The sequence below is a fragment of the Echinops telfairi genome, unplaced genomic scaffold (assembly GCF_000313985.2).
Source record: "Echinops telfairi isolate 266 unplaced genomic scaffold, ASM31398v2 ScPeMD7_7401;HRSCAF=8416, whole genome shotgun sequence".
NCBI lineage: Eukaryota > Metazoa > Chordata > Mammalia > Afrosoricida > Tenrecidae > Echinops > Echinops telfairi.
Window position 1 is genome coordinate 2,426,587 of NW_022111301.1, and position 23,442 is coordinate 2,450,028.

The window sequence follows — 23,442 nt, forward strand, 5'->3', positions numbered from 1 at the left end:
GCTTTCTTCACCACATTTTCTTGTGCACACATATGTCTTCAGCGATCATGTCGGTAAGGTAGATATCATGAAATGACCGTTTAACTGAGCAAGGAGTTCTTGTATTAGGGGAGTGCGCGTGAGGAGGCTCAATGTCCACCTGCCATCCTACTACCAAACCTATAATTATTTGCACTTAGGTCCGTTCCCCCCTTGATCTTAAATATATTTACATATGTACATGTCTGTATTTAGGCTTGTATATATGCCCTTTGCCTCCTACTTCTTTCCTCTATTTCTTTATGCTTTCCTCCAGTCCCAGTACCATGTTCAGCCTTCATTCTGGTTTCAGTAGTTCCTCGCAGTTGCCTTTCCTTTGGTCACTCCCTACCAGTCCTCCCATCCCTTCCCTACATTGGTTGCGAACCAATTGTTGTTCCCTTGTCCTTAGGTTTGCCAACCCTCCTCCCTTCCCCTACCTCCCACACTCCCATGTGAGTATTTTCAATGGCCTCATACGCATACAAAAGTTGAACACTAAGCAAGGAAAATGAAAGAAGAATCATTTTGTTTGAACTGTGGTACTGATGAAGAATATTGAAATTACCATGGACTTCCAAAATGACAAACAAATCTGAAGTACAAATGAGAAACACCGGCCGAGTTCCCCTTAGAGGCAAGACTGTCAAGCCTTCCTCTTAAATACTTTGGACATGTAATCAGGAAGCTTGGTAAAGGAGAGAAGCAGCAAAATAGAGGAAGGTCCTCAAGAGACGGACTCAGGCATCGGAAGAGCAATAAGGACAACACAGAATCAGCCTGTGTTTTGTTCTGTTGTACATAGAGTTGCTAAGTACAAACCAGCTCAGTGGAACCTAAGAATGGTAGCACCACCTCCATTTTTCATCTTTTTCTCTAACAAAATTGTTCAACGAAAGGCAAAGACTTCATACAGCTCTTCTAGCCGTAATCTTTGGAATGCCCCCACTGACGGTTGGGAGCATACAAGAAAGGTGCACAGGACTCTGTCCTGGTGATTGGTCAGTGTTATTGCTTTGGAAGAGTGAGCCATCTCAGAAACAGGAACGGGAATCCTGAGACCACCAAGAAAGAGATTCCTGCCTGAAGCTAAGACAGCAGAATCACCAGAGACAAAATAGACCACAAGACAGAAGGGTGAATTGTTTGACCGTTGGAACGTATAAAACTGAATTTTTAAAAATCATTTTATTAGGGGCTCATACAACTCTTATCACAATCCATACATACATCAATTGTGTAAACCACATTTGTACATTCATGGCCCTCATCATTCTCAAACCATTTGCTCTCCATCCACTTAAGTCCCTGACCTCAGGTCCTCATTTTTTCCCCTCCCTCCCCGCTCCCCACTCCCTCATGAGCCCTTGATGATTCATAAATTATTATTCTGTCATATCTTGCCCTGTCTGAGGTCTCCCTTCACCCACTTTTCTGTTGTCCGTTCCACAGGGAGGAAGTCACAGATAGATCCTTGTAATCCATTCCCTCTTTCCAATCCATTCTCCCTCTACCCTCCCAGTATTGCCACTCTCACCACTGGTCCTGGAGGGATCATTCACCCTGAATTCCCTGTGTTTCCAGTCCCTATCTGTACCAGTGGACATCCTCTGGTATAGCCAGGCTTGCAAGGTAGAATTTGGATCGTGACAGTGGGCGGGGGGAGGAAGCATTTAGGAACTAGAGGAAAGTTGTATTTTTCATTGTTGCTACATCGCACCCTGACTGCCTTGTCTCCTCCCTGAGACCCCTCTGCAAGGGGGTCACCAATGGCCTACAAATGGGCTTTGAGTCTCCACTCCGCACTCCCCCCCTCAATCACTATGGTAAGACTTTTTTTGTTCTCATGATACCTTACGTGATCCCTTCGACACCTTGTGGTCACACAGGCTGGTGTGCTTCCTCCATGTGGGCTTTGTTGCTTCTGAGCTAGATGGCCACTTGTTTACCTTCAAGCCTTTAAGACCCCAGACGCTATACCTTTTGATAGCCGGGCACCATCAGCTTTTTTCACCGCATTTGCTTATGCACCCATTTGTCTTCAGTGATCATATCATGGAGGTGAGCACACAATGATATGATTTTTTGTTCTTTGACGCAAGATAACTGATCCCTTTGGCACCTCGTGATGACACAGGCTGATGTGTTCTTCCATGTGGGCTTTGTTGCTTGTGAGCTAGATGGCTGTTTGTTTACCTTCAAACTTTTAAGACCCCAGATGCTATATCTTATGATAGCTGGGCACCATCAGCTTTCTTCACCACGTTTGCTTATTCACCCGCTTTGTCTTCAGCGGTTGTGTCTGTTGGGAAGGTAACCTCATGGAATGCCAATTTAATAGAAAAACTGAATTTTTGAATACGAGTCATGCTTGTAGAGGTGTGTGTGTGTGTGTGTGTGTGTGTGTGTGTGTGTAGGGGGTGGGGTAGGATGACAACTTTTGGTCATTTATAAGCACTAAAGGAGCATTTTAATATTTTCCTGAGAGTGGTAGAGGGCAAGGAGTCCACTGGCTGAAAAAAAAAAGGAGAGGCATGTCTTCTGGCATGGCTGAGAACAGGCACTACTATGGACAATACCTTAAATGTTTTCAATCCTGAATTATAATAACTTGATATTTCATTAATAAAACCCTGTAGTAATTAGTATTGTCTCAGAATTCAGAGTGATCACTGCAATATATTACCAATCCCAGGAGAAATCAAGTACTGGGAGAGGGACAATTGGTGTCAGAATAGGATAAAAGTGGGTTGAAACATAGGAATCATGGTTGGGCAGATGTGGAGTTGGGCTTTATTTCTGCTCAGTGCAGCAGAAGAAAGTCACATGCAACCCCATGGCATTTCCTGAAATTGGAATATTTCAAGGTGAGAGAAATTCATTAAAAAGTTTGCATCTGGCATACTAAGCAAACTGTTTAGTACACAGTATTCATATTTGCTTTCTAACATTTATTCTTTGTTTGGAAAACATATTGCTTAACTTTGGAATAGGAAGTCCATTGCATGCCAGTTATTATGTACAGTACTAGTGATAGTAAGACGAATTTGACCTGTTTGTTTCCTGTAAGGATTGATTAGCATAATATTCTCATGGTGTTGCTAAGAACAGCTATATTCCCTTTCATGTTTCTGTAATTTGAATACACCCAAGCTACAAAATTCAGTCATGTGATATTTATGCCTTTCCAGTTCAATTGTCCAGCCTTACTAAGAAATTTAATTTAAAAAATTGCTTAGAAACTTAACTTCTTCAATAATATAAACCAAGCTGATACCAAGGGCTTAAGCAGAAAGCAACTGTTTTGAGAATGATGATGGCAACAAATGTACAAATGTGCTTGACACAATGGATGGATGGATGGGTTGTGATGAGTTGTATGAGCCCCCAACAAAATGATTAAAAAATAATATAAACCAAATATGTATCACATCTATGCCTTTATCTACACCTTGCATTTTTACTTGCTAATTATGATTACATCAATTCAGGGTCTCTCTTTTCTATACAGCAGTTTTACCAAGGAATATAATGACTTGGGGTTCATGTGCCAAATCAGAATGCTTCCCTACAAAAGTTCTCAAATAGTTTTATACAGAGAGAGTGAAGAATAATTTTAGGTCAAGAATAAGGCTACAATAAAAGCTTGATTGAAAAATATGCCTTAGTTTCTAAGTAAAAGATGATTAAGTAAAATACAGTCTACATGCCTTGACCCATTAGCCAATTAAAAGCAAACAACTAAATAGACAAACAAAACAACATAAATGTAATTGGTGTTAGTACATGAGCAAACATATACCCATACTCTCTTTTTGTGATGAAGGCAGTACCATAGTAATAAAATGCTACAGGCCCATTGATAGGCTGCATGAATGACATCACGATAATGCAACAATTCCTACATTAAATCTCCCAGAAACTGTTTCAATAAAATTTATCCCAGCAGCTAGAGGTGACTTCTAACACCACAGACTTTGACGAGGCCTGTACTAATTAAGGATGATTGGGCAAAAATATGTTGCACCTGACTTAATTATTGGAATTTGATACGCATTAGAAAACTGACTCAGTGTCAGGGCTTAGTACTTTTGTCAATCAGCCCATTATAATTGCCAGGTGGTATCAAACAGGTTATACTTCCAGCAGATAACAGTTCATTTCAAATCAATGGAGATGTCTTTATTCCTGTAGGGAAAAATGGATAGAAATGAAAGAGATTGTGACTCTAGGAATTGCAGAGAGGTAGAGAAGGTAGGTTCTGGGCTCCTAGCCACAGCTCAGCAGTTTAAAACCACCAGTCACGCTGCAACCAAGATCAGCCACTCCCATAAAAGTGTTAGAGTCTTGGAAAGCCATAGGGGCAGTGCTACCCTGTCCCGTAGTGTCACTGTGATTTGCAGCGGGCTCTGTGACAGGGAGTGAGTGAGTATTATGATTGCTTACTCTCCCCCAAAGTAATACCTGGGTGATGTCAATGTTAATATGATGGGCTACTAACTGAAAGTTTGGAGGATCAAATTTACTCACAGGCTTCTTAAAAGCAACATACTTAAAACAAAACAAAACAGAAGACAGCCATTGAACACCGTAGAGTTAAATTTTATTCTGACCCACTTGGGGGTCCCACTAGTTGGCATTTACTTGGGGCAACTGGTAATGGCACTTTTACCTTCCAGGAATAGCAAGAGATTCTCCAATTTCTCATTGTAAAAATCAATTCACATCTTAGAGTAGGGCAGGAAGTGAGATCCAGGTGACATATTACCTACATATAAACATAAACAGAAAACATGAGAGCATAAAGCCATATTAATAACAACAAATTGAAATGAGTCCAGGATGAATGTATAAGAATAAAAACAAAAATTGAAACAAAGCTGATGTGCAAAGCATAATCATGTGATCAAAATTTTGCTAATGTTTAGAATATCAGATTAAAGTTACTAAAAGATACCATATTTAAAGTTATTCTAGGCAATGCACTCAAAGAAAAGATTTTCATCTGTATAGTATTTAAATTATTCCAGCTCAAGTCCCTAGAGAAGGATATCGATGTTTGGTGAAGTGGATGGAAAATAAAGAGAGAGACCCTCAACTAGATGGACTGACATAGTAGCTACAACAATGGGCTCAGGTATCGGAACGATGGCGAGATGGCAGGAATGGTGTAGCGCTGTGTGTGTTCACAAGATAGGGGTTGGAATTAGCTCCACGGGACCTCACAGCAGCAACAACCTCTGGTGGCAAAACTTGAGGTGCCCATTGCCTATCAAATCCCCTCCCCCGAATGCTCGTTAGTATGCACGAATACTCATGTTTAAAATAACTCACCAGGTAAGGAGGACAGGTCACCCCTCCAATTAAAAGTGGTTATAAGAAGAATGACACGTTTAGTCATAGTTCACAAATCCTGACAGTCTGCCTAAATTTCCTCATTTTTCTACTCCCATTCACCTAGTCCTTGTGATCCATCTAAATTCTATTGCACCACATATTACTACATTGATCGCTTTCTAGGTCAACATCCCACCACTGCCTGTACCTTATTTTGGGGTGTCAAATTTCACTTGCCAGCTAGCCATTCAAACTTTGCTTATTGTTGGTTTTATCTCCAAGGGTGACACCGCATTCCAATTGTAAATACTTATTTTCTGGCAGAACACTGTCTCATTTGCTTGCACATCTATTATTTAAACTATTTTCTTCATACATTCATATTTTTCATTATTATTAATATACATTAATATTAACATTTCCAGTAGTCTTTTAAAATTATTTTGTGTCATATGAATACATATTTATTTTCATTAGTTTTGGGTGCCATCAAGTTAAGTCTGACTCATAGTGACCCAACAGGATGAAGAAGAAATACACCAGGAAACTTCCTACACTGTATCTTTATAGGAGCAAATCCCTAGAGAAGCCACATCTGTGGGAGTGACTGGTTGATTCAAAACAATGACCTTTCCATTAGTCATCAAGCACTGAACCATTGTACCACTACATTCCTAAAAGTTTCATTATAAAGGAAAGCAAAAATAACAACTATGTCAGTATTAAAAATAAATATATTTTCCATTTCCATCAGCAATTTCTGGGAAAGGTATATTTACTTGTTTTTTTAGTATTAGATTATTAGTAAAATATTTCTGTTTGTATAAAAGCTATAAGAAATATAAATATGCTCTGACCTTGCGTAATTTCTACTGACTTTGAGGGTCCTATTTCTCATCTTTATAGATATTTGGGGTAGAAGCAAATTTAAAACTGTGTTAAAATCTTCAAATATCTATAACAAAGCAAGGTTTTTATTCTAACTCAATATCTCTTTTCCTGTTTCTGCCCCACTTGTCAAGAAATAAGGGAACAGAGTCCAAGAGCATAATTCATTGAAGTATTACTGCCAGTGGGGTCAATATTACAAAGGCCTTTTATGTTTTGCAAACTATTTTTTAAAGAAACTGAATACTGGAGAAGTGCCTCCGGGTCACCGTCGGCTATTGCCGACAGGCACAATGAGGTAGCTGAGGCTCGAAGCAGTTGGTGATGTGACTTGGCCAAGGCTAAATAGCCATCTAGGATCCATGTCAACTTTGTTTCCCTCACTCTTGCCCTGTGTGACTGAGATGCTCTGTTTAATCTGGATTGGCCCTGTGTGGAGGAGACGGAACTGCCACCACAGGAGCAGCAGCTTCAGGCCTGGCTCCAGAGCATTGCAGAAAGGGACCACAACCTGGTACCTACTGGCAAGCCAGCCTCAGAGCACTATGATGATGAGGAGGAAGAAGATGATGAAGATAGTGAGGGAGACTCAGAGGATGAGGAGGATATGCAGGACATGGACGAGACGAATAATTACAATGAGTTGCCTGATGATGGCGAGGTCAATGAGGTGAACATGGAAGGCAATGAGCAGGATCAAGACCAGTGGGTGATCTAGGCACACAGAGCAGGAGTGCCCTGGCAACATCCTGGCCAGTTCAACCCACCCTGCACCCCCTGCAGAATCAACTGGGAGTCCCAGAACCTGAAAGCTGAACCTTGGACACTTCCACAGCTGCTGCCAAATGCCTAGTCTCCTTGGCCTCTCCCAGGCCATCGGCCTGCCCTTGAATCCCCAGGGCCTGAGCCCACCCTGTCTTCCTGGCCAGTACGTCTCTCCTTGGCTGCCAGGTCTAGTCTAGTTCTAATTCTCTTTAATAAAGACACAGGACTAATTGGAAAAAAAAAGAAAGGAAGGAAGGAAGGAAGGATGGAAGGAAGGAAGGAAGAAACTGAATGCTGAAATAGCACATGGTGGGGTCCTATAAAAATCAGGTGCCAGGACTCGGCTGGGAAACCAGAGTGAAGCAGCCTTTCAAAGAAAGCATACTAAAGACTGCAACCTGTCCTCAACAATGAAACCAGAAGAAGACCAATATCTTCAGGAAGTTCAAGATGCCCGAGTTAGAACTCGAGTTGGACAGGGAAGGTGACGTGGAGAAGAAAGAGGCAAAATAGCTCTGACAAACAGCATTTAATCATAGAAAATCTAATCAATAATAATAATAAGAAGAAGAAGAATTTCAACCTTATCTGGAGTCTAGGTACCTTTGTGACGTTTTAATTGCAAACTATTTTTTCTACTAATGTACTGTCCCTATAAACGTTCCCATATAATTCAGTTTCAGTTACAGAGCTTGAGATATTTTCAAAATTCAATTTTTTAAATCTCAAATATAATTTTGTTTAATCGTCTTGTGTTTAATATATATAGTAATGGTTCATATTCTTGTAAGTGTTTTCTCGGCCTATCCAGGCAAAGAATTGGACAATTTATAAAAACTTCTATTCGCTGAGAAAATAACATTTCATTTAGTGTCTGAAGAGGTTAAAAACATTTATTAAAGCGCAGCAAGCCTTTGAGTTATGCCACCCACTTGATAGTTCAATTGAATAAATAAATATAAACAAACAAGTAAAATAAGATGGCCTTACATGCCTTAACAATGAAGAAGGTAAGGTTAAAATTCATCATTCTGGTGGCAATCGAGAATTCTCATTACACCATTTTACAATGTAAGTTATGTAATTTCTTAAAATCAAATGGATTATGTATTCAATTCATGTAGAAGAAATATTATTAAAATATATTCTATATTGAATTATTTTTCAAAATGATGAGTATTTTTTTAAAAAGCATCTAACCTATTATTTAAGTTAACGATTTTAAAGTTGAATGTTGTGTATATGTTTTAGAGAGAAATTGAACACTCTTCAGCATTCTTTATGCCCAAACCAAGTAAAACAACAAGAACAACCAAAGGTTAAATTCTATGGAAGGACGCTCAAATGGAGAAATAATACATGCCAGGTAGGGTCCATCAGACTGAGAGATATTAAAGTGAGTTCTCCATGGTTTCATTTTGCCCCACTTCTCTAGTACTGCAAGCTGGAGAAATTAAAAAAAAAAATACCAGTGGGCTCTATCAAAAGAAACTCAAGGAAAAGCCTGTCAATTTGGTTTCTAGGCAAATTGGCAGGCAAAAATATCAAGCTAGGAATATAATAATACTGAAAACTTAGATAGCAATTTCCCTCCTCTTGTCAATACCAAGGATCCTTGGTGGCGCAGTGATCACTCATTGGGCTGCTAACTTCAAGGTCAGCAGTTTGAAACCACCAGCTGCTTCACAAGAAAATGATAAGGCTTTCTATTCCCGTGAAGAGTTAGTCTGATATACTCACAGGCATAGTTCTACTCCGTCTTTTAGTGTAAATGTCAGTCTATGGCAACTCCATGGCAGTGAGTTTGGGTTTTTTTGGAGTACCAGAAGATCCCTGGTGACACGGTGGGATAAGAGTTTAGCTGCTAACTGAAGCGTTGTCATTTGAACCCAGTAGCGACAGAAGATAGATGAGGCAGTCTGACTCTATAAGGATTTAGGGCCTTGATGCACTTCTACTCAGTCTTAAAGGATCCCTATGAGTTGCAATTCACTCCATGGCAGTGGATTGGGTATTTTGGTTTAGTACATCATGCGGGAGGAAATGGGTAGCTCCAATCACGCATCCACTAGCGAAGCTACAAAAAGGAAGAGACCTCCTGCTGGGCCTGGATATTAAGGGGTACTTACTCCTCTAGCCCCCTTAGGTGGGTGTGAGCAGTAGCAGTAGCGCACTGGATCACATTCACTTACAGTCAGCAATAGCAATTCTCCCTTCCTCCGCCGGTGGTGATTGCAGAAGTCTCTGACGAATTCAGTTTGGCATTCCACATGTCGATCTTTAAGAAGCTGAGAAAATGCTAGCTAGGATCAACAAATGAATCCACCTTTTTTCTCTTTCTTCTCTCCTGTTTGCATCCTTCCACCTTTCTCTTTCCTTCTTTACTTCCTCCTTTTGTTTCCCTCCCCCCCTTCCATTCTGCCATACTTCCCATTCTCTTTCCTTTCCTCTCAGCCTTCCTTCCTTCTCTCTCATTGGTCCTTCCAGCATCCCCATGCCTTCATCCCTCTTTCCCTCTCCTGCAATAAGCTCTATTTCAAATTTCACGTACTCAAATTATTTTAAATTTCTCTTGAGAATTATTTGATCCTTGTGTGATTCAGAAGTACATTGTTTAACCTCCGAATACTGGACAATTTTCCAGCAATGGTTCTGCTATTAAGTTCTAGTTAATTCTATCATTGTTTAAGAATATACTTTGTGTAATTTCTATTCTTTAAAATTTGTCTGTTCCAGAATGTTCTATTTTGATGAATATTCCACGTGGCTGAAAGGAATATGTATCTGCTAATGTTGAAAGAAATATTCCATAAATATCAATTGAATGAAGTTGATAGATGAAAAGTTTGTGAAAAAAAATATGACATATTTTCATTGCATTTTATACAAATTTCTCTCATATATTCCACTCTTATTATCTATTCTGACAATTGCTATCTTTGTATTTGTATTAGTATTTAAAAGGATCATTTGCATTTTGATTAATATCTATCATTTATGAAACGGTTGAATTTATTCACTGGCATTGTTTTACATTGATATTTGTATATTTAAGTTTATCTCACCACTTAGCTTATCAAATATACTTTTATTTTTTCATTTTGTTAATATTTATATTTCCCCACTTTTAGTGACTTCTTATAGTTTTCCAGTATGCAGTTTAAACTAATGTAAGTCCATAATCAAACAGCTGCATAGCACTTTGTTTTGCAGGGACCCTTATGAGTGAAAATCCCTAGCTCTTTCCTTCTCCCTGCTTGAGATATTACTGGCCTCCATTTCCTTTGTGCACATGCTATGATCACCTAGTACACTATCATTCTTATAACTTTGCCTTTTAAATCAATCAATAAAGAATGAAATATTTTATCTGTATTTCTTTTCTGATGGTCTTTTTTGTAGAAGAATAAATTCTGATCTATGTCACTTTCCTTCTGTTTGAACAGATTCTTTTAGCACTCTTTGTCTGATAGTTCACTTGGCAATATCAGTTGGGTCTGTATCTTGAGGCTGTGCTTTACCAGTGGTATAAGCTGTGTTTCATTTCTTTTCATTCTAAGGAACCCAGGTGGTGCTATGGCTTATTGGTTGATCTGTTAAGTGAAAAGTTGGCCATTGGTTGGATTACGAGAGGTAAAGATGGTGAGGTGGATGGCTCTACAGTTTAGTGCCCAGGAGATTGTTTCTCTCAGGGAAATCCTTCAGCAAATTGTATTCCTGCCAGTTTATGCCTCCAGTGGCTTCTCCTCCAGGTAAACAGAATTTAGGTGAAACTGTGTAGACTTGGCTCTCTCTCTAGGTTTCAGAGTTTAAATTGCCCTGCCCCTTGGTTTGCTGGTCAGTTAAAAAAAAGTTGTAGCTATTCAGTTGTCTCTTCTGTTGTTGTTGTTGTTGTTGTTATGGTAAGAAATGAAGGGATGCCTTCCAACCTCTTTACATAGATGAGCTGAACAGGAGTATGTACTCTATTAGGCCACTTATAAATGTATATAAATAGAGAAATTTATTTCAAAAAAGGAAATTATCACAAGGAAGCAGCCCACACAGCAGCGGAGAGAAAGCGAATCTTGATCTGATTCCCCTTTGTGGGTTAGATGTTAGGCTGAGTTCCCTCCCAATTGCAGATGAAGCAGGGGTGCAAGGGGAAGGCGATGAGGGAGGGTGGATGAAGTGAGGGAGAGATTTTTCTCATTGTCTCTTTTACGAAAAGCCACTTCCCAGGAGACATCATTAGGCTCTTTCCTGATTGAGAGGCTGGAGTCGATGTCTACCCTTAGACAGGTACATTAAAATCGCCATCTCACATACTAAACATTTTTTCCCCAACCCATTTCATTAGGAGCTAATACAGAATCATCACATTCCATAGTTCAATCACATCATCCAGTAGCATTAAAGTCATTATTTTTGTGTTAACTAATAATCTGAACAATTATTAGTTAACTCAATACTTTTATCTATTTATTGAATAAAAAAAAAGCTTGTATTGGGGGCTCTTGCATCTCTAATCACAATCCATACATTCCTCCAGTGTGTCAAGAACATTTGCACATATGCAGCCATCATCATTTTCAAAGCATTCTCTTTCCACTTAAATTCCTGATATCCGCTCTCCATTTGTTCCCCCTCCCTACCCTGCCCACCCTCTCTCAGGAACCCTTGACAAGTTACAGATTACTTTATCCATATCTTCCATCGTCCTCCAACGCTCCTCACCCACTTTTCCATTATGTTGTAAAATTGAATAATTTTTTCAAAACATTTTCTTCCTTCTTGTACTACTTGATGTCGACTGCCCATCACCCACTCCCTCCTCTGGGTACCCTCCAGCAACTCTTATTCTTATTATTGTCTCTATAGAATCACCAAATGGGTTTCATAAACATAGAAACATAGGAAGACACATGACAGGGGATCAAGAATGATACCAACAATTCATAACATGCTTCTGTAGATACTTATTCTAATCTTTCAACATGAATTTGTTTCATTTTTTTTATGGCCTGGTATGATTAACTACCCTCACATTTCTTTACTTTGTGAAGGACAGGTCTCTAAAATTATAAATTTGTATTCATATGCATAGTTAATTTTGCATTTAGTTAAGTATATCTTCCCTTTAATAATGTGGAATAATTTTCAAAACCATTTGAGTGTCATTTATTGTTTGCCGGGCATTGTTTCAAATTCACAATAAACAATAGTTCATTTAATCCACATTATTTTTCCTATATCATAATAATTAGTATCATTCTTGTTTAAGTGATGCAATCAGCTGCAGGGATTTTAATTATAAGATGATAATGTGGGGTTTGGTTTCAAACCCAGGCAATTAAATCTGGTGTCAGATTCCATGACTAAAGCACTTCACATGCTACTGCTGTAGCAAGATTCACCCCATTATAAAAATTTTAAGGAAAATGAGACTGAATCTTAAATCTATAGAATATTAATTTGAAGAACAAAGAAAAACTATGCGTGCAGAGACTTCGAGGTTCTTTTTAGGAATTTCTTCTGTTTGGGAGTGCTGTTCACAAGCTAAAGACAGCATCTCCGAACTACAGACATTTTTTCTTTTCACAATAAATACCATTTTTCCCACACAGAAGTGGAAACATACACAAATAATATACAGGCATAGATAAAATACACACATTCAAAAATATATAGATATACTAGTTACATAATTGCATGTCAGCTTGAAGAAAAATCAAAGTGTTGGGGTGGAATTTAGCCAGTCCAGCAGGTCACAGCCTGATGCTGACTCCTTGCTGGCATGCTGCTTCATAAGGAGGGGCCTGGGGACCTCCCCTTCCCTCTCTGCCCCATCTTGCTGCTGGCTGATCCAGATTGCTTCCAGAACCAAAATGTATACCCACTCACCTGTGATCTTCCTGCAAGCTGCCTCATTGCATGTGGCTGCATGAGTCTGAAGAGGGACTTGTGGACTAGTGTTTGATTTATGGTATTGATTTAGACTGGGCTGGGATGTTTCCTTGCTATACAATTACTTCTTGATAGAAAGCTCTTTCTTACACACGTATGACTGTCTCTGTTTTTTTTTCTTCTTTAGCCAACCTGGCCTAACACAATAGATACGACATTGAGGTGGTGGACTTTATTTCCCAGAAATCATGATATTACATGAATTATTGAAGGGGACAGTATTAACCAGAATGATCTCATAACTATTGCTCTAGCGTCAAGAAAATGAAGTTAATGGGCAAACCAAGTGGTACATAAAACTTTAGTGATGAAATTGCTACCTGTGTAATTTTACATTCCAATGTACTTAATTCTATAAAACAGTTGCTGCTCAATTAGAACTCAATTATATGTTAAATGAACTAAATGCCATTGCATTTGCACAGAGGAATCTTTAATAATGATTAATGGAAATTTAATCAAATGTGAGTTGAGAATTGAATGTGTTCAGCAATAGAATATGAGTGAATTATATTGGTACTAACCAGATTCATTATCTGGATCATGATGCTGATGAGGTCAGGCATGAGGATTTGATCTTCATACAGCACATCAAGCAAAAAGAATATTACACCGAGTAGCAGATGGCTCCTCATAATCATTATTTCACCTTAGAAAGGTATCCTCTGGCCATAATGTTTTTTATAATACTGGCGAATAATTTGAATAAGAAAATTTGCTCTGTCTAAAAATGTCTATCAATCAGAAGTTGAGTAGTTTTGTTTGGAAATGCAAAGGGCAACAATTGAAAGGGAGTTATAAACACATAAGATTATCATGATGAGCATGTGGGGGCCACATCTGACCTCCTCCAACTCCTATGTCTTATTGCCATCAAACAAAGTTCAGACATATCTACATTCCATTCCCTTTTACCCTGTTCTGATACCAATAGTCTCTACTTCTGTGGCTGGGTTTGATAATTCATTGCAGCGGCCACACAGAACTCATAGATGATGCTCATGATTATGAGGCTCGTTAGGGGAGTTAACAGGATACAATTCAGATGAGAAATACTCAGAATGTATGTTCCCGCGTCTGCTCTGCTCCTGCTCAGGCCATGTTACAAAGCTATTTTGAGGCTGTTAATAAATACCCAAAGGGCATGCCACTCTGCTGTAAACTTCAACCTGAAGACACTAATCTCTTGCTAAGTGGGGGAGCGCATCTAGTCCTACCACTTACATGCCTAGAGACACTCGCTTCACAAGCCAGCCTCTTGCCTAAAAACACTCCATTATACTTGCTCTGTGAGCTGGGGAAGTTCACCACTTTTTCTTATATTCTGGGTCCTGGTTCTGCAGTCCAGCTACTCTGCTGCCACTCCTCTGGTATCAAAGCTGTGTTCTGGGTGAAGGAAATTCAATGTTCAGGGATGTCATAGTCCAAAGGACTCATTCATTCCTCGTCTGGCTCTTGTTTTGCTGGTAGTGAAATCCCCCTTTCAACTGGCTTCTGAGATGGCTCTTTGAGCACCTAGCGTGATGGGAAACATAATTAACCCTGTGGACAATCACTCACAGTGATTGTCTTATATCCAATCAGTGTCTTCCCCCAATGTCTCACTCAATTCTATCGGGAAAACCACGAACGAATGAACTTAATGATTCCACTCTAAAGCTGTCCCAAAGCAAACAGCAGACGCGTTGCCTCTGAGTCCATTCAAGTCCATGCCATCCATTTGTCAGAATAGAACTGGCTGTTAAGTTTTGCATGATTTTACATCTCCAACTTTGTGTGGTTTTCAGTCAAGCAAATACCTGCTATGCTACCAGGGGTCCTTTTGTTAATTCTTCCAGGTAGAAATAGCAAGATTAAAGGGCAACCCGTGTTAGAAACACGATATTTTTTTCTGAAGTAAAAGTATTCAGTAAGCAAGAAGTAATAAGGAAAGTAATGCTAGAACCCATTGCTATCAAAACATTCCGATGAATATCGATTTTAACTCATAATCATATGACATACGCTGAGCCAATGACTGAGATACGTATTCAAGATAATGCTTATCCAATACCATAAATCCCCTTTGGCATATCTGTCACTATAGGGGGTTGGGGGTAGCAATCTACTTAGCTAGCTATAACAGTGCATAAATCCAAATTCCACTTTATGGCCTAAAGACAGCTACTCGGTTATTATGGCCTGATTGGAAGACACGCACTGACAGAACTGCCTGTAATTCAATTTATCTATCTTAAAGGGATGACAAGAGAAACTTAGCGGCTGAAATGAAAACATACACATCTCGTATATCAGAAATGTAACACACAGTGAATGCTAGTATTAATAAAATGCTCATGTGGACTTATCTTTTATTAGCTGTTACAGTTTCAAGTCCAACTGTGCTAGATAATATTTCACTTATAAAACTTACAACTGACACTACTAATATTTTAGACTTCATAACACTTGTGTTTTAAAATGTGTGGAGTCAAATAGCTTTAATCCAATGATGTGATATAGGGTTTATATTTTAAGACTAATGAAATTACTATAACATTAGCCCATGTATACAACATTTTAAAATATAAAAGTATAAAGTATGTAAGGCATACAAATCAAGCTATTTATTTTTTAATATTATATAGGCATTTATTTTTCTTGGCCAGTCAGCCATATTTGCCACAATCTCACATATTAGCCATTTATAACTTTTCCTCAAATACATATTTCTCACTCTGTCCCCACCCTATGCTCATGGCTTCCACTTCTTATCGTCCCTCCCTTTTCTTCCTTCCCTCGACTCTGATCCTTCTTCCGTGGCATCCTTTGTTTTGTTGTCATGCACCCTGAAGTAGATTCCCACAGTAACCCTGGAGGGTAGAGTAGAACTTCCAAGGAGGTTGCTTTAACTGTATTTTCACTAGAGCACATGGCTCAAGTAGGATTAGGAGCGCAAGCCTTTCAGGTAGTTGCTCAATGATTACCCCTCATGCTTTTCGGTAGCTTGTAGACTCATAGCAGAGCCTCTGGGGCAGAGAACTTCTGCATCAGGTCTCCTGGGCTGAAATCTTTCCTGAAACAGAGCACCAGGTCTTTCCTCGCACCGAGCAGCTAGCCAATTAGAATAACCATGTTTTGGTTAGCTGCCAAGTTCTTTAACCATTGCACCCCCGGGGCTCTTTCATTACTGATAAAAGCCAAACCAGGCCAAGCTTACTGCCATTGGGTTGGTGCCAAACTCATAGCGATCATACCACATAAGAGAGTGTGAAACTGCCCATGTGGGTTTCTGAAATATTAACTTCTATGTGAGTAGAAAGTCCTTTCTTCCACTGAGTGATTGGTGAATTTGAACTGCTAACCTTGAAGTTAGGAGTCAAATGCATAATCACCAGATAAAGTCAGTGCCATTGAGTCAATGCTGATGCACAGCAACCCCCCGTGGGTTTCTGAGATGTTAACTGTTTCCAAGAGTAGAAAGCCCAATCTTTCTCCCATGGAGCTGCTGGTGGTTTTGAAATGCCAGATATGCAGATTGCAGCCAAAGGGTAATCAGAACACCACCAGGGCTAAATAACCACTCGATGGTGCTCTGCAATTCCTAAGAAGACGGAGCACTATCTACCTGTGGCTCCCTGCTTTGTGTTAGCTCCTTGACCAAGAGATGACTGCCCAACTAAATCTCAAACACTTGTATTAGCCCCATTTTAGTATTCTCCACATATTCATCCATTATCTGTAATGTATTAAATTTCAGCTCATTTCTAGTTAATTAATTCTAGTTAATTTCTAGTTAATTAATGAATTTCTAGTTTCCAGCTCACTTTATAAATCTGAATGTACTTCACCTAATTGTATTTTCCCTTTCCCTTATATTGTATTCAACCTTTACTATATTCATATACATTCCCTCTGTGAGCCACACACAACAAACAAACAAACAAAAAAGGAAACAAGTTCAACAACAACAAAACATTCAAATAAACGTTTAAATATTGATGGAAAGTTTAAGGCATATGTATGTGAGCATTTAGGAACTATAAATAAAATTTTATGTACTTCATCTTTAAGTGGACAAAGATTCAGTCTGATAACCTTTAAACAATGTATAATGTCAGTTTGTTATTTACTGCATCATTCTATAAAATGTTATGTTTTTCAAAAGTTTATTTACAATGACTCTTATTTGATTGTTATTGGAGGCTAGATAAATACTCTTTTTAGATGATTTTCACTCCTAAAATACAACCAAGGATGAAATGAGTTTTCAGAGGTGAGCCTAGGAACCTGTTATATTTATCTGATTTGGTTACAATTAAAATAATTAATATTGGATAAAAGAATTACTCTTCCTCAGAAAATACATCTGACAGCTTGAGATATTAAAGTTTTAAAATATGTAAGCCTGACCTTTAAATATAATAAGTAAGAAAATTGATCATTGAATAGCTTTCTGGGAATATCAGGTAGACATCTGAAAAAAGCTCAGCTTTTTCAGATGTACATTAAAACTATTTATGTGAACCAAATATTTAAACTTCACAAATCCAACCTTAAAGTACTGGAGAATGTATGTATGCAAATCATTTCCTAAATTCCTACAATATAAGACTAAAATATGAAGTAAATGTTAGCATGCTTTAAAATTCTACCAAAGCACAAGCCAAACTCACTGCCATCTAATAGCTCACAGTAGGGTGTGATGTGTCGTACAAGGTCCACAGTTTGTAACCAGCAAGCATGCTGTGGGAGAAAGATGGAACTTACTATTGCTGTAAAGATTTACGGTTTCAGAAAATCAAAGGGACACTTCTAGTCTGTCCTACATTGTCTCTATTAGTAAAAGTCGACAAAGCAGATAAATAGAAAATAAGAAAAGCATAACACGAGCAATAAAATACAAAACTGAAATATATGTTAGCCTATTAGTTAATCTTATTTATCTTTTTATAAATGTCTTCATTTCCTAGTTCTGCTGCAACATAAATAGCACAAATGCGTGGCTTTAGCAAAGAGAAATTTATTTTCTCATAGTTTAACTCTGAAATTCTGAATCAAGGGCACTGACTCTAAGGGAATTCTCTGTGTGTGTGTGTGTGTGTGTGTGTGTGTTTGTGTGCGCACTGTGGGAAAGGTCTGCATCTTTCATTTTCTGTTCTGTTTCTTGGCAATCTTCCTGTGTCTTGGCATGTCTCTTTTGCCATCTGTGATTTCTTGTTTCTCTGCCTAAGCAACTTCTTCTTGATCTCAGAAGTAATTGGCTTAAGAAACACCCTATACAGATATTTCCCCAGTAACATGAAAAGAGAACCCTATTTCCAAATGGAATGACACCCACAAACACAGATACACAACACATACTTTTTAGGAACACCATTCAGTATATAACAATAAGGATGTTCAGTAAATTAAGAAATGCCAACATGAAAGTATGTGAATATGTTTTATCTCACTCACAAAACTGAATGAAATTTTTAAAAATGCAATAGAAAGCCATATCTCCTGTCTTAATGAGAAATAACAAATATTTAACAACACAATAAGTCAATGTGTGCTGGTAACAAGCAGCAAAACAGTATTGGAAGAGTTTTTTACAAGTGCTTTGGAAAGCAATCTAATAACATACAACAAAATTTCATCCACACGTATCTTTTGATCTAATTTACCGGATGCATTTCCTTTAGTTTTGTCTTATATTTAAAAACTGATTAAAATAATTTAAATTATATTCTTATTACATATTTTGAAATTAGAAATATCTATCAAATATTGTATTACACTGTACTTTAAGTGATAATTTGATTCAACTATTGATTGGAATGCTGTCATTTAGAACAGAGTGACTCCGTTTATCTCTTTGTGTGGGACTCAGGAAAGTACTCCACCTCTAATGGAAAGGTTGAAGAGTCCAGTCCACTCAAGGGTGCTGCAGAGTTTGTCTTGGTAAACTGCTTCTGAAATATTTAAGCTTGAAAACCCTGTGGAGCAGTTCTCGTTTGTGCACAGGATATCATCATGATGAGTAACAATGGTTGAAAATAAACCAAAGAAAGATAACAAAGTACATTTGAATTTTACTTCCCTCTTACCATTTTTGGCCAATTGCCCTCCAGTCAGTTTTGACTTGCGTTGATCCTAAGTGCAAGAGAGGAGACCCTCTTGGTTCTGTGCCATATTCATACTCGTTGTTATGTTCGAGCACATTATTGCAGCCACCGTGTCAATATAGTTCATTGAAGGGCTTCCTCTATTCCTGTGATAGTCTACTTTTTCAAGCATGCTGTCGTTTTCCAGGTCTCTCCTAATAATAACATGTCTAAAGTGCATGAAACAACGTTTTGCCATTCCCATTTAAAAGGATTATTCTGTTTGTATTTTTCCCAAGATGCATTTGTTTGTCTTTTGGACAGTCCATGATACTTTTACTATTTTTGTCAACAGCATAATTCAGATGCATCCATCCTTGCCGGCTTCCTTTTAAATCATTTGTCTTTTGCATACAAATGTAAACCAATGCAATTCACCACTACCAAGTCAATTGTGACTCAGAATGACCTGATAAAACAGATTGATAGGCTAGTTCACGAGGGGTGTTGTTTGTTTTGTTAGGTGCCAGGGGGTAAGTTCCCACCCGTATGCAACCTTATGCACAACAGAATAAAGTACTGCTCAGTCTTGTGCCATTCTCACCATTGCCCTATGCTTGATCTCATTGCCCCTGTGTCAATCCCTGTTGTTGAGGGCCTTTTTCTGTTTCATGACCCCTCTATTTTACCAGGCCTGACTGTTATCTCCTGAAAACACGCCCGAAGTATGGAAGAAACAGTCCCACCCTCTTTTCCCCTAAGGAGACTCTGGTTGTACTTCTTTCCAGACATGGTTGTTTGCTCTTTTAGCAGTCTGTGATACTTTCAATAGTCTTCTCCAGCTGCACAATTCAATGCATTTGCTTTTTCTTCAGTCTTCCTCATTCTTGTATTTTAATGTATTTCACTCACGACTGATGGTCTTGAGGTACTCCCACGGCTCATTAGCTCTTCTGTGACTAGTTTTAAATTCAGCTAATCTGTTCTCGAGATGTTCTAGGAATTCAGGTGGAGTCGACTCCAGGTCATATTTGGCTCTTGTGGACTTATTTAAATTTTAATTTATTCAGCCTGAACTTACATATGAGAAATTAATGGTCTATTCCACAGTCAGCCCATGGGCTAGCTTTACTTGCTGATATGAACTTTTCCATCCCGCAAATGTAGTCGATTTGATTTCTGTGTATCCCATCTAAAGAAGTCCACGTATATTGACTATTTTCAGCAACACAAAATACAGCAGACTTTGGGTTGTTGAAAACAGATATTTGCTATGATCAAGTCACTGGTCTTGCGAAATCCTATCATGAATCTCCAGCTTCATTTCTTTCACCAAGACCATATTTTCAAACTACTCTTTTTTCTTCTTTGTTTCCATCTTTTGTATTCCAATTGCCAGTAACTAACAATGCATCTTAATTGCATGTTTGATCAATTTCAGGATGAAGACATAGGTAAAATTCTTCCATCTCTTTCATGCTAGCTGTAGTGGTTGGTGCATACATTTTATTAATAGCTATATTGAGTAGATTTTTTGAAGGTGTATTGATAAAATCTTATCACAGACGGTATTGTACTTCAAGATTGATTTCAACAGTGTCCTTTTTAACAATGAATCTAATGCCATTCCTCTTGACTGAGTCAACCCGTGCATAGGAAACCATATGATTTTCTGATTCAAATTGGCCAGTACAATCCATTTCTGCTCACTAATGCTCAGGATATCGATCTTTTATGTTTTATTTCATTTTGACCACTTCCAGTTTTTCTATGTTTATATTTAGTGTATTCCAAGTGCTTTTTGTATTAGATTTTTTGCAGCTACTTCTTTTTATCTTGATCTGTACTGTGTCAGAAAATGAAGATCAAGAAGGGTCCGCTCCCACAGGCTTCCATGCAGGTCAACATGGTTGACTCTACTTTGAGAAAGAAGCTCCTCCTCAGCCACTTTTGGACTGCCTTCTGACCTTAGGCACCCATCCTGTGGCACTATCCCCAACAGTGCCTGCTTCCATTCATTAGATCTTCAGTATCTGACCATGTTTGGAAGCTATGCATAAGGTTTTCAGCGGCTATTTTCTCTTTCTAATCTGTTCTTTGTCTGGAAGATCCACTGAAAGCTATTCATTTTGGGTGGTCCTTCCGGCATTTGAAATACCAACGACATAGCTTCCAGCATCATAGCCTTCCTAGATATTAGATGTTTAATGCCAAACAACTGGGAATCTTTGCTCAGCCATGTTGACAGAAACCTAACTATTAAACCAAGAAAACATCATGAATTGTCATGGAGGCTAATGATGGGCTCGTGGTAGAAGTCTCACCATAGAGTCAACTCCCTGCCCGTTCACTCTAAGAAGAGTCACCATGTATCTGCTACTGGAGGTTTGCCTTTTACTGGGATCTTGAACAGGTTTCATAGAAGTATCCATACTAAAAAGTAAGATGAAGAAATGCAAGGCAATCCACTTTTGAAAAGTAGTCAATAAAAGCCATCACAATGCTTTGGTGAATCAGTTATCATGAATACAGTGCCAGGACAAGTAGTGTTTAGTTTGACCATTCAACTGACTAGGCAGCTAACAAAAATGAAAACTTCTTAAGCCTAACTCACAGAATTTGTATTTTATGTCCACCCATAAAATTAAATGTTATCTTATTCAATAAACAAACTAATTCTATTTTCTGTCCATGGGAAACAATAGTTAAGTGACATCAATATAATTTAGAGTCTCTTTTCCATTGATGCACATACGGAAGGACTTGACTCTAATCAGCTTCAGAATGCAAGCACAATTAGAGTTTTTACAGCAAAACGAATATTAGAAGGTATATATCCTTGTATGTGGCCAGATCATCTATCTCTCATCTATTTCTCCTCAATAATCTATTCACATGGTTCCATCTCTAATATAAAACTTGTGATTATAATGGCTAGAAATATGCTATTTTCCAGGGAAATCCTATTATATGAGATCCTTACAGAAATCATATCTGGTAAATGTCAAAATAGTTCTTTTCAGTTTTATTGTTGTAAAGATTGTGGACTGTCCATTATTTCAGGTTCAGGGAAGAGAGAGGTAGCTAATAAATGGTGGCTGGTAGGGAGAGAAAATAATGAAGAATGAACAGAGAAATTGAGTTAGTTAATTTTATTGTGCCAACCTGTGGGATTAATTGAAGGGCAGATGGATAAATGGCTCGGTGAGCCTCGCCTTTCGAGTTCTCGGGTCTCTTGTTTGTGATGGTCGCACCAGGGTGTAGCTGCCTTAGCAGTTCTATGCTTCAGCTTGCAAGGCTGACTTCCTGCAAGACATCCCCAAGGAGAAGCCACATGGGCCTACCCTGATGCAGCCCTGGCTGGAGCAGCCATGTGGAGACCACTGCCAGTGCTGAGATATTTACACATTCACTGACATGGCTTTCCTCCTGCAGTCGGCATCATTGCATCTGCTTTGTGAGATGGAGGAGGACTTTGTGGACTGGTCTTGCACATACGGGTTAATGGGTGAATATTGGACTTGTGGGCTTGGGCAGCACTGGGTTGGGATGTTTTCTTGAAGCACAGTTAACCTTTATATAAAACTCTCTCTTTTACATACATTTCTGTTGATTTGTTTCTCTAAAGTATCCAGACTAATACAGAAAGCATAGGACCATTAAAACATTCTTTGGTGCAAGTTCCATATAGCCCTTTCTGAAGGATTACATTGAGTTCAATAAACTTATCTGAGTTAGATCAACTTACAATAGTGTTCAATGTATTATATTTCATAGTTCATGTGTCAGCTGTCTCAGTATGGATCCCTTGAATGATTCCTCTACAGGCATCTATTAAAGCCATTCAGTTTGTTTAGCTGGACGGTGGACTTGTTCATAGGGTACAAGATGAGGCAGCTTATAAATTAAAACCCAACCCATTGTTATTGAGTACATTCTGACCCACGGTAGCCCTGTCTAGGTTTTCAGAGGCAATAAGCCCCAGAATTATATATATCATCCTCATTTAGTGTTATGAAAACATCAGCTCTGCAGTTCACTGTCATGAGTGTATAAAAGATGAGTCCACTAAACAGAGCCACAAGACACAGGTGGCACAGAATGGTGATAAATTATCCCCATAAGCATTTTGGATACAGCGAGTGTACATGCAAGAGATCTTGCTGATTATTGAGACAATTTCCTGCAGACTGGGAGGATCTTCTTTTTATTTTCTCTTGAACAAAATGGAACTCTCTATAGCCACAGCTCATTTCAGAGAGCAGATAGTAAGATGAAATAAGAACTTGACAATTTTACACTGTACAAAAACAAAAGTAGCCATATTTCTACATTTAAGACAAAAATCTGAGCTAATCGATAAACAAGTGTCCATCTAGCTGAGAAGCATCAAAGCCCACATGGAAGAAGCACACCAGCC

General features: G+C 38.5%; 1 pseudogene; it reads left to right on the top strand.

The window, feature by feature from the left end:
* Positions 1-6,602: 6,602 nt before the first annotated feature.
* LOC101657431 lies at positions 6,603-6,961 on the top strand (annotated as a pseudogene).
* The last annotated feature ends 16,481 nt before the right edge of the window (positions 6,962-23,442 follow it).